Genomic DNA, 15,707 nt, shown 5'->3' with positions numbered 1-15,707 from the left:
AAAATACTACTCTAGCAGCCTGACTCTCCGGGCTGGTAATGGCTGAGGAGGGATTCCTCGGGGCAACTGTTGTTGTCTTATTATTATTTTGTTTTGGAAATGAGTTATGGGATTGATGTGTTATGTTATATTCTAACAATCAGGTATGTTGTATGTGTGTTTTATGGTTTGACAACCCTGACTGAGGGGTAGTAGCAGTGGGCACCCTCCCCCTTTTCTTCTTTTCAGTTGGAGTTGGTTGGAGCCAAAGTACTTGCACATGACTTGAGTGTTTTATGGGTTGGCATAAGTTATAAATAGAAGAGGGTCGCTAAAGAAAGGCACTGTCCTTTCGTTTAAAGCAGAAATCCACCGGTCATTTCATTGGTGTCAGATTGGGATGGCCGAGCTGGAGGAGACGACAGGAAGCCTTACGCTTCCCAAGGAGAAGACCATGGTAGGAGAGAAAAAGATGCAGCCATGGGGGTGGTATATGCCCCCCAGATTGTCCACAGTGGCAACAGTGAATAAGGACAGTAAGGCATTCTATTCCCAGTGGGCTAGCTGCTATCGATAGCCTGCTGTGAGGTGCAGCAGTGCACCTGAGAAGGGGGCGAGATTCAACAGTTCCTTCCTAGTGCCTACAGTATTTGATCTAAACATAAAGCAGATAACCATTACATGACATTCTTCTATGTGGTCTGTCCGAAATAACCACATTGAATATATTTTATAGCAAAGTTAACATGCAAGAAATCAAGCAAGACTCGAAGCAAGAAAGAAAACGAAAAAAGAAAACGAAAAAAATAAATGTTTCCTTTGATACAAGGCTTATAAAAAGAACATCTTGCTTTACATCTTGCTTTAGTCTATCTATAATCTATAATACCATAGATTTCCTAAGTAAGTATTTCCTTGTAATGCCAAATTGCATACCTTTTATGTCATCCTCATATAGATGACGGGAAATAAATTAAGTCTAAGATTTCCTCCATATCGATGTTCTCATGAGGAGCTGGATGGATTATGTGCCAATCAATCCATTGCATCTTCTATGGAGAACAAAAACAACACATGTAGGTAGTTTGCTCTTGAAAATAAGCAAATGAAAATAAATGGCACAATCCCGTTGACAAAAACAAATAGCACAGTTTCACCGGACCAAATATATATTGCTGTGTGATATATTTGGTTATTTACTCTTACCACTCCTGGTGGTGCTAGCTACTGCTACTGCTACTGCTACTGCTACTGCTACTGCTACTGCTACTGCTACTGCTACTGCTACTGCTACTGCTACTGCTGCTGCTACTGCTGCTGCTGCTGCTGAGGGCCCGGCCTGGTGGTTCTGAATGCTGCAGCTGGAGGCCCTGCCTGGTGGTACTGAATGTTGCTGCTGCTGCTGCTGCCGGGGGCTGAGCAGCTGGTTGATGCTGAAACCCACTGTTGAAAGATGTTATGGACAGACTACTGTGGCCTTGTCAATCCCAAGTGTCTTTGCTTAGGCTGATTCAAGCACAGTAGAGGGAGTAGGCCGAAGAGTGGATCCACATTAAAAAACAAATCTTTTAGTTGCATGTCAACTTAGTTTATCGCAGGATTGTTGAGTAGCACTTTGAATTAAAAGCGTATTGTCTATTATATAACATTATAGATGAAACAAGTTGGAGTGAGGTCAGGAGACCAAACACATTCAGCTGCCAAAAAGTAAACAGGAAGTCATCCGCCTAATTCATAATGAGACAATTAAATATTACTAGACCATACCCGGTGAAGGGCGCAGACGAAAGTCGTTGCAAACGTGGGGTTAATGCACGTCCTGTCGCGCGGTTTCTCCCCCGCGCGCGTCCCGTAGTGGCACCCACTATGTGCTATTTGGATTATATGTATATATATATATATATATAAATTTGCTATATAAAATAGCAAAATAGGCTTGCTATTTTCTGTTGCCCTGCAGCAGGCTTGAGTATATTTTTTGATGGCATTTTACACCACTAACAACATTAATCAGAGAATCACACGTCTTTGTCACAACTCGTGTTTTGTCTTTTTGTAGTTTTATTTTTAACCAACACAGTACAAAGTACTGGACACACAGATGACACACAGGTCATAGATGACACAGGTCATAAACCTGGAAATACAGGAAAATAAACATTGTATTACCATATATTCATAGCATATATGATTCACAATTAAACAGCAGGTAATGTAGCACAGTCGATCACAGTAGAACCGAAATAGCAGAAAATGACTACAATACCCATGAGGCATTCTGAACCATGAGCCAACAACGCGTCGCCCCAGCTACCATTAAGTTACAGTGTCCAAGTTACAATACACAAAATACACCAAAATAATACTTTTCAATGGACTACTTGGGTAGCACTGATAATATTAACCACAGTAAGGTTCATAAAGTGTGTTGATGAAACGTTTACATTGTTGATTAAGTCACGATGACGACGTTAGCATTAGCGTTAGCCGCATGCTAGCGCCAAACGTCCGTTAGCTTAGCATCACGCTAACGGCTCATAGTAACTTGGTTTGGCTAATAAACATTAATCCCAACTAACGCCAACACAGTAATGGATGTAAACATACACAGACATGCTTTGGACATTATTATCAGGTTGCATGTTGGTGGTATGGGGTTCGTTTGGTTTGGCCTCGTTTTCATAGACCTCGTTGCTTGTTTCTCTCGCGAAACCTGTGGCCATGTTTCCCATTGAACCCGGAAAAAAAACCTACGTCTGCTGCCACTACTGTACCCGGTTTGGCTACAATGGGAAACATGGCCACAGGCTGACTAAATAAGCGATTTAAACGGGTAGTTTCGCTGGCGACCTAAAATATTATGCAGCCGACCAAACCTTAAACATCCGTGCGGTTTAGAATCTACCATTAGTTTTGGGATACGATGTATACAAAAGTGTAAACAGCGGAGCCTTGGCGGACGTTCGCCCGATCCTGGAAGAGAACGACATAGAACCGTTCTTTATGGAGCTAATGTGCATCGTGTGTGGGGAAACAAATCTGGAGTGTTTACTTTCCACAGCAGAGAGTGGGCGGGGTCTATGGTGTAGAGTCGGTGTTGCCATGTCCGCCGATTGTAAGCGCTTTAGGGCCAATGTTGGTGTTATAGGGTTCGTTTGGTTTGGCCTCGTTTTCATAGACCTCGCTGCTTGTTTCTCTCGCGAAACCTGGCACACAACGACGCATGCGCAGTTTGATCGGAGACCCAAGACCCCATCCACCCACCCACCCACCGTCAGCTTACTAGAATTATAGTAGGATATATATATATATATATATATATATATATATATATATATATATCAGGCTTAAGTGTTAAGCTGGTTTCACTCAATTATTAGTTTTTCTAAAGTCTGTTGCTGTACTGCATTGTTACGACACTGATATTTGCCCGAAGTGTGTTGTTGTTCAAAAAAGCCTGTACAATGTCAGTCAAGTGTTTGTAATGCATCTGTTCATGTAATTCTAACTGAGCATTCTCTATTTCATAACTTTGCCCAAATAGCTTGAAAGCTTCCCTACATTTAGCAGAAGGTTGTTCATGCTCAGCTGTCAGTAACCTTTCATAGCATGTAAAGCAGATTTTCTGCTCAAAAAACCCAAAACTGCGACAGCCTCTTTCATCTTTTCTGTGGCAAAACTTTCAGTACATGATATTTCAATCTCATCTGAGTTGGGTATGTTTATCATTTCCTTGATTTGGGATGGGACATGGGATGTCAGATTTCATAAAAATATTTGACAACAGCTGTGTCAGCATCATTTATTGACTGGGTAGATATACTCAAATCATCTGCATCATGACTTGCAGTTGGTCTGGCAGACCTCATTGCTGAGTAGAGGCATAAACATTGTGTCAAGAAATGCAAGCTTATTGGGTTGTTCTGGCAATGGTATCTACTGTATGTTGTAAATTGTGAATATATTTATTATGGCACTCAGTTTACTCACACATTTGCACTCAAAGGACCACAACGAAAATAAGCTCTTGAGCCTTTTGTTTTAGGCCTTTTGACAGATATGTACAAATACACACAATGTACTTGTTGTTCATGAGATGTATATGATACTTTGTCAATCAATCAATTTAAAATTGGTGTCGTTGTGGCGTTATCCTGCACAACCTAAGCTTTACAATTCTCACAGCCGTAGTTGTATTCTTTTTTTGTTCATGTCATTGTGTATCACATTGCCACAATGACCTGGTGAAATGATGGTTGTTTGTAGCATGGCAACAACTTATTCAGTCACTTGTTCAAGGTTCATCATTGAATCTGATGCAAACGCAGGTGCGCAGGTGCTCAGTCAAACTGCTTTACAGACTTTCCCATACAGTTCGTCCTCTCTAGCACGGTACAATGAATCTATCTCCACAATGTATTCATCAATCCTCTTTGTGGTTCTGCAAAAATAGCACCTTGTTATCTTTAAACAATGTCTCACTGTACTTTATGCTGTCTTTAAATGCCTGACAGAAGATTAGAACATATAGGAACGGTTGCGAGACAAACAGTTTATACAGTACAACAGTTCCCTCCCAAAGAAGAGTTAGCAACACTTAAAGGAGGAGTTCACCCCAAAAATGATTTATTTTCTATCAATTGCACACCCCATGAAGCCTTGAATACATGGATGTATTTTGTTTTTTGTCGCATTCCTAAGCCAATAATTTGATGCCCGGGTGTATTTCCGGTAGGAGACACAAAGAATCTACTTTGTGTCTCCTACCGGATACATTAGCCGGTAGGAGACAGGAAGCAAATTATTAGCTTAGGAATGCGACAAAAACACAATTAAATCCTAGGATTCAAGGCTTCATGGCGTGTGCAATTGATAGAAAATAAGTAATTGTTTGGGTGAACTACTCCTTTAAGTCTAAACATAGCTTGCCCTGATATTTTCAAAGCATTACCTGAATAGGGATTTGTTTTTTTCCCCCTCTTGAATGAGAGACTCCCATTTCCCTTCAAGATCAAATTCACTTTGCTTTCAATCGTTTCCTCCTCTGTGTTGTCTTGGTGTAAGCACAGTAGAAGGATTGGTGACAAATCTGTGTGCAGATGATAACCCTTTTGCAGTGTCAACTAGAGAGGATCGCTCCCCCACCAGGATATGCCTCTACCTCCACGCATCGCTGTGTCTGTGTGGTGCACGTGATGACATTCTTTTGGGTGCACAAGCCCCACCCCAGACTTGGAGGGAAAGTTGTTGGTGTTCGACAAATCTGGGGAAAAGAGAGCCAGTTGAGACAGACTGAGTCTTGTCACACCGAGCGTGTGGAGGGCGTCAGAGCCCCTGGGCCCTGGAGAAGCAAGGGAGGCGACCAGCTCAGCATCCCAGGACGTTGTGTTGGGTGACTGGGTAACTGGGGACAGTTTAACCCCTAAGGTGTGTAGCATCCCTGTGGAGCATCACAGTCACAGGATATTCGTGGCTAGGAGAGACCTTTCAGCATGCCCCAGCCGTGTTCAATTTTGGTTATTATTTCATTGTCTGTCAATTAAGTTGTTGTCTATGGGAATGTGCTGGGAGGATGAATTTGTGTGTCATGTGTGTTACCATAATGTTATATATGTTTACAACACAGGGGACAGGGGTGGTTACAGGAGCGCGTACACCCCTCCCATCTGAGCCATTACGTGGAGTTGGTTTGTTTTGATGCTTGGTGTTACCAATAAATGTGTTATTTTCAAGGGTTTTACGGTTTGTTTAAGCTGACTTGGCAGAGCTCTTTATGCAACTCACTTATAATTCAGAGCAGAACTTTGCAAAGCCAATTACCATGAGGGTGGTTCTAAAGAATCAATCCCATGTGTCCTGCAGGTCAATTCCTCATCATTTCATTAGCTCTTTGAGAGAATAATTCAACTCATGTGCCTTGAAAAATGGTTAGAACTGATTGACCAAGAGGGATCTGTAGAAAATTACGACACACTGACATAAGTTTCAAATGCAGAAAAGCATTTGCATATCACTCTGGGATATGATATTGCATGTTCTGAGTTTGTACAGCAAAGTGACCTCCTTGTCCCCCTGGAGCCCCTTTCTACTGTGCTAATGAAATCATTAAGCTTTAGTTTATGAATATCACTTTATATTCTTTGCTGAATTTAACTGAATTTAACAAGGTCACTGCATGGTTACAACTTAGTTTGATGTATATACTGTAGATAAATGTGGGCACAATATTGAGCAAAAAAGGGCAAAAATAGCAACTAGATGGAGCTGTGACAGGAAAACAAGACATACTGAGTTATATTCCCTCCCACCATGGGACAAGGGAAGGCTTGGTGAGCTGTGGCGCTAACTCAGGGTAATTGAATGATAAATTATGAGAATTTCTCCTTCTGAACTTTCGTTCGGACTCCATATTTTGAATTTTCACACTTGGGCCCCAGAAATTAATTGGCTTGGGAGGGGGTACAACATAGCCATCCAAGCAACAGCATGCAGCCACAAGAAGGGCATCCGTCAGTAGCATTAACAAGAAAAGCTAACTAAGCTGCAATAATAAGCTGATGTTATATGAAATATGTCAGCTACTGAAAAGCAAGCGTTGCATTAAAAGAATAAAGTAACAACCACATAGCACTAGAGGAGAGAGAAAGGTGAGTGTGTTTGTGCACTGTTCATACATTTGCACACAACAAATGTATAAGCAAGAGAGACTTGTCGACTAAGAGAGAGAAACTGCACTTTTTGCTTCCATTGTGGATAGCACTCAAATGTGTGACATGTTACTCTTCAACTGATCTCTGCATCACTGCCCTAAACATGTAATGTTGTTACTTGGAATAAACACAGAAGCACCCGGGAGGAAGTGGAGAAGAAAGTGGAGGAGCCAAACCGAGTTCCTGTTTCTACACAAAAAAGAAGGTGGTGCCTGAAATGGTTTTATATAAAAGAAGCACAATTTTTGCATTAACTACTTACACAACAAATTTAGTTTGTTTGTGATTGGGGAAGGGATCTTTCTGTAATTCTCTAATCAAATACTAACATGGGAGGGAGTTTTTTTTGGGGGGTCTTTTCATTTTTTTAATTAATTGAATGTGTGTAGAGCATGCAATGACCTAATACAATATACCTCTTATACCCCGGTTTACATTCACCAAAAGGCCCACAGGAAGTTGACAGCAGTGAGCAGGGGTTTAATCACCGTGCCAAAACAAAGTCCCAGGTGAATTGTTGCCCATTGAAATTGGCTCAGTCGACATTTTGCTGCTTTATCCAGCAGCTATTGGCTGCGGTGAGCATGTGGGAGCACACAAGTCTCTCCCAAAGGATAGGAGCTCCCCTAAAGCAAAAACAGCTAGGTCAGAGAAATCACTATTTAAGGCCTCATCACATTGATTGAGATCCCAGTTTCTTTTTATTATGTTATGCACACTATAAGCTTTGGTACTATAAGTAGTACGGAAATAAACATGGTCTGTTTCAGTCTTTGATGGCCTCCAGGATCAGACGGTGTCTCATTCAAGGGAGTTCACTTTAGACAAAGCTGTATGAAAAAACAGTGGAAAGCCCATGTCCCTTGAAACGTGCACACTTCTCTGTACTCCTTGTCCTTAAAGTCCTCATCTCATGACAGGTCTTATACAAAACCTTTAAAATTGTCTGTAAAAGATGTTGGGCCAGGGTGAAAACGTTAAGCATGAAGCAGGGTATTTGTATGGGCTTTCTTCCTAAAACTGAGCTACGTAGATCCCATGCGTCTTTCATGATTTCTAGGTCTACCAATTTGATATTTGGCCTATATTCCAAAAAGAGACAGATATTAGAATTGCCATAGTCTGGGAGTCTGGGCGTCGGAGCTTGGACAGCAGGGGCGCGGCCACTGCGTTGTGATTCAAATCAACAGCCAATGAAGAAAAGGGGGCGGGATCCACATGCAGTGGGTGTTGCATCTAAATAGAATCGACGGGAAGCAATTTCCCCTTGAGAAATTGCGCCCGCCATTGTTGTGTAATGCTGTTTGCCTCTCGTCTGACTTTTTAGACGAGTTACACAGCCTCAGACCGGTAAGAGGCGTGTCCGCTCAGATTCTGAGCGTAAATTACATCCCGCCCACAAATACCAGGGCTCTGGCCCAGAAGTTCCTCGCCAGAGCTGGCGAAAACTTCTGGGAACTCAGATTAGAATTGCCATTATTCAGGTACCAGTTAAACTCAAGCAATTCATTCTCTAAACAAATTCTCTGTGCCTTCAACCACTAAATAATGTCATGTGTTTTGCCCACCAAATGATTTTGTAGTGTACTTACTCCAAGAATAGACCACAAAATGATTCTCCCATTTACCCATGAAGAGGCCTGTTGCTCCAAAAGCAACAGTGACTGCATTAGTCGACATGTCAGAGAGAGTAATTCTCTTGTCTAAGAACGTCAGTCACCAAAATTGCAATGCGCTGATGATTTGTAAACAACACACCCCATACTGCACCTTTCCTCCAACTGGCTCATAACAAGTCCCCAAAATACCAAACACACGCAGGCGGGGAAAACACACCACTTCGCCACAAATTGTCAGTTTACCTGTCCACTGCAATCCATATCCACCTGCCCCAAAATAGGATTCTTTGTCTTGTTTCCCTCCCGGTCGCTTTTGGCCAAAATAATCCCACTTAATAGAAGCTTAGGGTGCCTAGTGGCTATTGGCTAGCTAATGCACAGACCATGCTCTTTGTGAGCACAAGGATCCAATCCAACCCCTGTTACTGTACATCTTCTATGTCTCTCCTTCTGCCATTGGTTTCCTGTCTCTCTACACTCACCTAATAATACTTCACATAATAATATTTCACACAAAATTTGCAGTCATTTGAGTTGTTTTTTTCTTTTTAAAGATATTTTGCCTTTTATTGATAGTATACAGTAGTTTGACAGGAAATGGGGAGAGAGATGGGGAGTGACACACAGGAAAAGTTGTCAGGATCGGGATTTGAACTCGCGACACGGTCAGGCTACGTGCCTGGACCACTACACCAGTCGTCCGGGCCTTTGCTTTTAAAGTTTAATGGGTTGTTGAGTATGCTTTAAAAAAAAGTGTGTGTGTGTGTGTGTGTGTGTGTGTGTGTGTGTGTGTGTGTGTGTGTGTGTGTGTGTGTGTGTGTGTGTGTGTGTGTGTGTGTGTGTGTGTGTGTGTGTGTGTGTGTGTGTGTGTGTGTGTGTGTGTGCGTGCGTGCATGTACATATATGAGCCTATATGAGCCTGATACTGTACTATCCAGTATGTGTTTCTGACAAATGCAGTACAGTACCGTATGTACATGTACTGTGTATTTCTCCAATCTATATCTCACTAGGAAATCAAACCGTGAATGGTCCCTGTAGATGTAGAATCATGACAGCTTTATGTTCTTTGTGGCTTTCCCCATCCTTGTACGAATATTTTGCATTGATGGCAGGTGGCACTACAATTCATCCATTCATTGCCTTATTGATGGTACAATGGGAACAGCTACATTTGATAATGAGTTTTCTGTACTAGGCAGAAAACATGCAGGTCAGCAATCCATGGATGTCATAACACTGCAAATTTACAAATAATCACTCAAAATTGTTGCCTGGAGAAATGAGTAGTGCATTGAAACTCCCACTAGCATGTTAATATATTTCCAGACAATATACTGAGGACATCTTATGCCATGATACCATAGCAATACTACTGGTCCAATTATTCAACAGAGATATAATATTCTCTTCTAATATGAAAAGCCAAAGAAATATATATCAATTTTGCATATCAACAAAATGCCAGTATGAAGCTTCTTTAAACTCAAAGGGAGCTATATGTGCAGCAGACATTTAGGGAAATCCAAGCCATCTTAAAAAATGTACAGTTCTAATAGTATATCAGTGCTGGCCAATGATTGCCTGTAGATGGTTTCTACATTGGAAATGGTAAGTAAACAAGGTGACTTCTTTTTACACAATATACAATGTGTAAAATGTGTTATGTGTTGGCTATGAGTGGTGCATGACAAATTGTACTTCTAGAGGAAATCTCTAACAGCTCGGAGTTGTAATAATCAAATGTACTGTATATAATCTTTTGGCTTAAACTTTACAGACCCAGTATATTTTCAAGGGCAGAGATTATCCTAATGGGATTGATCTAGTGGTGACATCTTGTCTCTTTTCGTGGAATTCTGGATCAATCAGTAATTGATGAGGCAAGAGGAGACTGAGCCAATATTCTAGTTGGTGATGGATATGCTTTAATGTACATGATATCATGGGGAGAAGTACAATAACACTCAGGTCGGTGGTATGGTAGTTCTGCCAAATAACTCAGGGATCATACCATAGTTATAGATGCAACGAGGACAAGCTGAACCATAACAAGAGGCTGTACCAAAACAATAGCCATCAGGCCTATTAGAGACATCTTGGCTCCTACAAGCCACAAAATATCCTGTCATATGATAAGGTATTATAAGTGAAGGTTACTGTAGATATAAAGGTTATACAATATAATATAATTCTACATTGATTCTTCCTCACTCTCCTCAGCTCTATTCATTCTGATATGGACAACATTTAAGATGTCCTAGTTATGCAGATTGAAAATGTTTTGTGTTGGGGCTCACGTCCACGATAGCCCAGAGCAGCTGGTGTTCTCACAGACCACTGCATGGAAAATGGGCTGATTTTAGGATTTAGCTGTCCATGGTGGATTTCTCACTCTGGGCTTGGAGGGGACAAATTAACTTTGATATGGGCAAGATTAAGAAAAAGATTTCAGGCCTACATTTTTGTTCATGTATACTGTTCTCAGCCATTGCTACTTTATAATAATTGATTCTCTGAATTCTCTCATTTGTACCTTAACATAGAAATTCTCATGTACTGTATGTCATATTTTAGTATTGTATCTCGCTTGCATGTCTAAATTGAACATCAAACTCATTGTATCAGTCATAAACAGTGAGTCTCCATTGTTTTGAAGACCACTTTCTAGCAATTGTTTGCTACAGCAAAGACCTAAACCTTATACAACAGTCGTACAGTATAAAATACATGAAAAGGCAATGGAAATGTTGGCTAAATAGATGGTGTCTACCGCAATGTCCATACATACTGTATGAATGAGTTTTATAATTAATATAATAAAGATTTATAATAAATATCACACTACTTTCGCACTAAAAGTTTTCAAACTTGAATTGTTGATAAACTGATGCTAGAATTTCATAGCTCATCAGTACTCTCAGTGCCTCCTTTGCTTATGTTTGCATAACTACACATCCTGGTCATGCATGGTTTCTCCTCCTGACCATCTGTTCCTCGCTGCCAATCTTCCAAGTGTGCCAGCTCATGCTACTACTTCCTGTCCCCAGTGAGTCAATCATTGTATTGATATCATCCACTCCAGCCATAAGCCCCCCCCCCCCCCCCCCCTCTCTCTCTCTCTCTCTCTCTCTCTCTCTCTCTCTCTCTGTATGTCTGTCTCCGACCCCCACAAGAGAACAGTGTATGCAACCATTCACAACGAGTACAGTACTGTCGCATGCAAATTAGCTGGGTGCCCCACACAGCATATAAATGTTGGTATATTTTACCCCTATAGGCACTGTATACAGAGTACCTCCCTCCATCTTTCCGTCAGTCTGGGGCATGCGATGATAACGTTTTGGGGTTGTGTGCACATGTATGAAACAACAACATCTAACCATTCAGCAACCGTGAAAAAGTAGCGTGGCATGTCATCATCTCTAGGTCAAAAATGACGTTACAATGTCATAGCCAAATGTGTGTCAACACTCCCATCCCCAATCTCAGCCACATGTAATTCTGAACAGATTTCTGTCATTCAATGCCTGGTCTCTCAACACATGCAAATGCATGACTTATCAATGTTAAATGAATTATGGATGTACTGATCAAATGACCCAAGATATGTGATTTTCAAATCCAGCATGTCCATTCGACATCTGTACATGTCTGTGATTTCTTTTTTTCATTCCACAATTTTGCAACCCTTTTTCACCCAGTGCCAATTGTTTAAGTGATCCTGGGCGCTACACTCCCCCCGCCGGCCTAGGGAGCCCAGAGCCGAGCTCATGCCTCCTTCAATGCATGAGAGCTAACTGACCTTCTTATCACCTGACAGGGGGGAGGTTCCCTGGTAGGACGTAGCGCGTAGAAGGAACACGTTATTCCAACCAGTTCCTTTCCCCTCCATCAGGCGCCCCGGCTGTCATGGGGGAGGCGGTATAGCAACCAGGATTACTACATGTTTTTGTGAGGGTACCTACCCTAGGAGACACAGGGAGAAAATGCAAACTCCACACAGAGAGGCCCTTTCGCCAACCCCAGCTAGGGTATGGGCGCTGATGACACGGAGGATAGGACACGCCCAGCACCAACAGCTTCCCCAGCAGGAATCGAACCCAGGACCTTCTAGCTGTGAGGCGACAGCGCTACCGACTCCACCACCATGGCCCCTATATCTGTGATTTCAAGACCGCGCTGTATTAGGCTATGGTGTACGTTGATGAATGTCAGAACTCTATACTCTGTCAAAGGGGATAAAGACAGATTTTAAGAGAGCTTTGACTTATTTGAATGGGCCATTAAGACTCCTGTGATTTGGGGGTTAAGGATTTAACCCCGGGGCCAGATTTAAATAACATCCAAAACCATGATGGAACAGCGACCTTGGTAGCTCACTGTGTGACGTTAGGTCCATGTTCCCATGTTCAAGATTATGGGTTCAAATCCTGCCGTTAGTGTGCTTTTCTTTTTTTTCACTCCAAAGATGTTCTGACAAATGTTATGTTAGTGGGATGTTACAGTTAAGATTAGGTTCAGGCATATAATTGTGAGGTTAAGGTTGGGGTTAGGGTTATGTTTAGGTAGTTTTAGTGAGGTTAATGCTAGGGTTTAGGCTGGGTTAGGCATCGTTGTAAAAGTGCAAGGAAGAACTTGGCTACGCCACGTGGTGTGGCCAAGTATTCTCAGCAGAAAGGGTTGAGGGCAAACTTCTCCCTTGTGACACATATCACGTATGAAAAAGATCCATTTGGATGCAGGTGAAGGACAAACAGCAATTCAACAATAAGAAAATAGAGTCCGCACACCGGTAATGAAAAATCTCTGCTTATTTATTTATTGATGTCAACGTGCACACACTTAACATGCAAGCTGAAGGGTCGATTGCTCTGCGATTAGTAATTCACAAAAATGACATAGCTGTCATTGACAGATCTGAAAAATATTAGAGACTTGAGGTCCTTAGCCTGCTGTCAGCGTGATTATGGTGATTGCAGTTTGTTCTGAGTATGCTAATCAGAGGCATGGAGAAAATACTGGGTTTATTAGGTTTTAGTTGTTTTTAAAGCTGGAATGTATATTAATTATGTATAAGAAATGTATAATTAATACAAAGATGAAAATTTCACCAAGGAAACATGATGACTGAGGTATATGCAATTACGTGTTTATTTTGCATCAAACCAAAATAAACTGCTATAAATAAGTGATGATAAGTCGAAAACATTCAGGCCAACCACATGAATGAAAATCATAAGTTGTATAACAACGTTTTTTATCAACAGAGTTATCTCAAGGACGGTTTCACTAACAGTGTGCTGATGATTTACATACTTATACAGCAGCTGAGCAGCCATGCCAGAGATGTTGGTTCTCCTTATGAATACATGTCTCCACAATGCACTGTTGTCATGTCAGTGTTTCCTGCCTGCTGAAGTGTGTTGCTTTGGAGATCAGACAGTCATGCCAGTGTTCAGAACACTATCCTCCTCCTCTCATTTTGCCATGTTCTCATTGGTCTGACAAAACTTCCTGGACACCAATGCTAGACCCCAGAGAACAAATTAAGTGACAGCTTGCCTCGCATCTCACTACTAGGCAGGCACCTCACACATAGCCTACCCGCTAGTCTCGCTTAGCCACTGGCCAGACTACTATTCCACAATCTCTGAAAGGTAGCATTTGAAAATCGTGGGAGGCACATGTCTGGCTCGCGAGAATACATACCAATGAGCCATTTAATTAAAAGTAAACCATTTGACATGTATTTCTTCATGTTTTTATTTTCCTTTGGATATTCTCACCATGGTCATGCTTTGTAACTAAATTACATCAGATCTAACTAAATTCTTACAGTGGCAGCCAGGATGTCATTGTGCTGCACTTTATGGGGACACAATTGTAATGTGTGGCCAGTAATTGACTGATGAACTCTCCTTTTACCTCAGTAATCTACTTTGAATTTCACTTTATTCACTTACACAAAGACATCAGTTTTAGAGGTGAGTTAGCCTTTTTAGCTAATGACTAATTCACCTCTATTCTATTAGTAGGGTGCACTATACCTGCTGTTTTTCAAACCGTGCTGCTAATTTTAGATGACACCTGAGTCCCTGTACATGTAAAACAAGGTGAAACAAAAAGGCATCGTTTAACACCTTTCAATGACACAGCACATACATTATGGATGGATGTCAATGTGTAGATCATAACAGATTTTTTGTATTCATATTTTTTCACTAACAGTCATTGACATTATGGTCTGTAACTAACGGATCACATTGTCAACTAGAAAAAGTGCTCCTCGGAGCACAGGTCTCCGCCAGGTCAGGTACGTTATTCTGGCCTCCTGCTGGCGCTATAATAGGCCAATGTGAAAAGGGTGCCATTTATTCTTAGGTCTTTCACGGCAATCAGACACTGCATGCGGAGGGTAAAACATACTCTCTCGCCATGCCTTCGGCCTGGCGGAGACAATAATTATTCCAAATTTACCATTAAAGCCCTATTATCAAAAACGTTTAAAATAGCTCACAAAACATCGCAATGTGACTAGAGTTTGTAGATCAAATTTTTTGACTGACTTTTGCCAAGAAATAAATCACATTCTTACGTCACACTTATGTCCAAATTGTTCATTGTTACCTGAAAGATTGGGGAGGAATTCAACAGGGGTGATCGATTTGTCCATACGTGGACAAATATGTCCGTGGCAAGACTTGTCTGGCAAATTGTTACCATGGATATGTACAGTCACTACATCGGTGATGGTGACAGTGGTGAGTGACATTGTTTGTACAATTACATATCCATATAGAATTCCATTGCCTAGAGTTAGAGTGCTATCCGTAGGTAAGAGCTGCACGGAAAAAGGAGAAGAAAAAAAGACGGAGGGGCGTCCCAATCATTCTAAAACAATGCATTTCTGTGATCTCATAACTGAGAAAACTAACGTCAGGTAACTAATAATTATTGACATGCGGTCGGTGCAGATCTATAAACAGGATAATATAATTAAAGTGGTTGAATGAGGGATAGATAATGAATGTGTATACGCGGATTAGGTCTCCGCCAGGTCAGGTAGGTTATTGTGGCCTCCTGGTGGCGCTATAATAGGCCAATGTGAAAAGGGTGTCATTTCTTCTTATGCCTGCTCTGATGGCAATCGGACACTGCATTCATGATTTGAGGCATTTTGTTCCAAAAAATTGTTTTGCGAAATTAGACCAACTGGCGCTATAAAAGGCCAATGTGGAAAATGTGGCATTTCTTCCTCAACCTAGTACAAATCTACGTGCAAAGTTACACCGCAATCGGACGCTGTGTTCATGATCTGCTGCATTTTGTTCAAAACGGGCCACTCCTGCAAGCTTTAGATGTCAATCTTAGCCAATCAGGATGGAATATGAAAGAT

Source organism: Gymnoscopelus microlampas (genome assembly GCF_963454915.1).
Source record: "Gymnoscopelus microlampas genome assembly, chromosome: 8".
NCBI classification, from domain to species: Eukaryota; Metazoa; Chordata; class Actinopteri; order Myctophiformes; family Myctophidae; genus Gymnoscopelus; species Gymnoscopelus microlampas.
Note: the sequence above shows the minus strand (reverse complement) of the source record.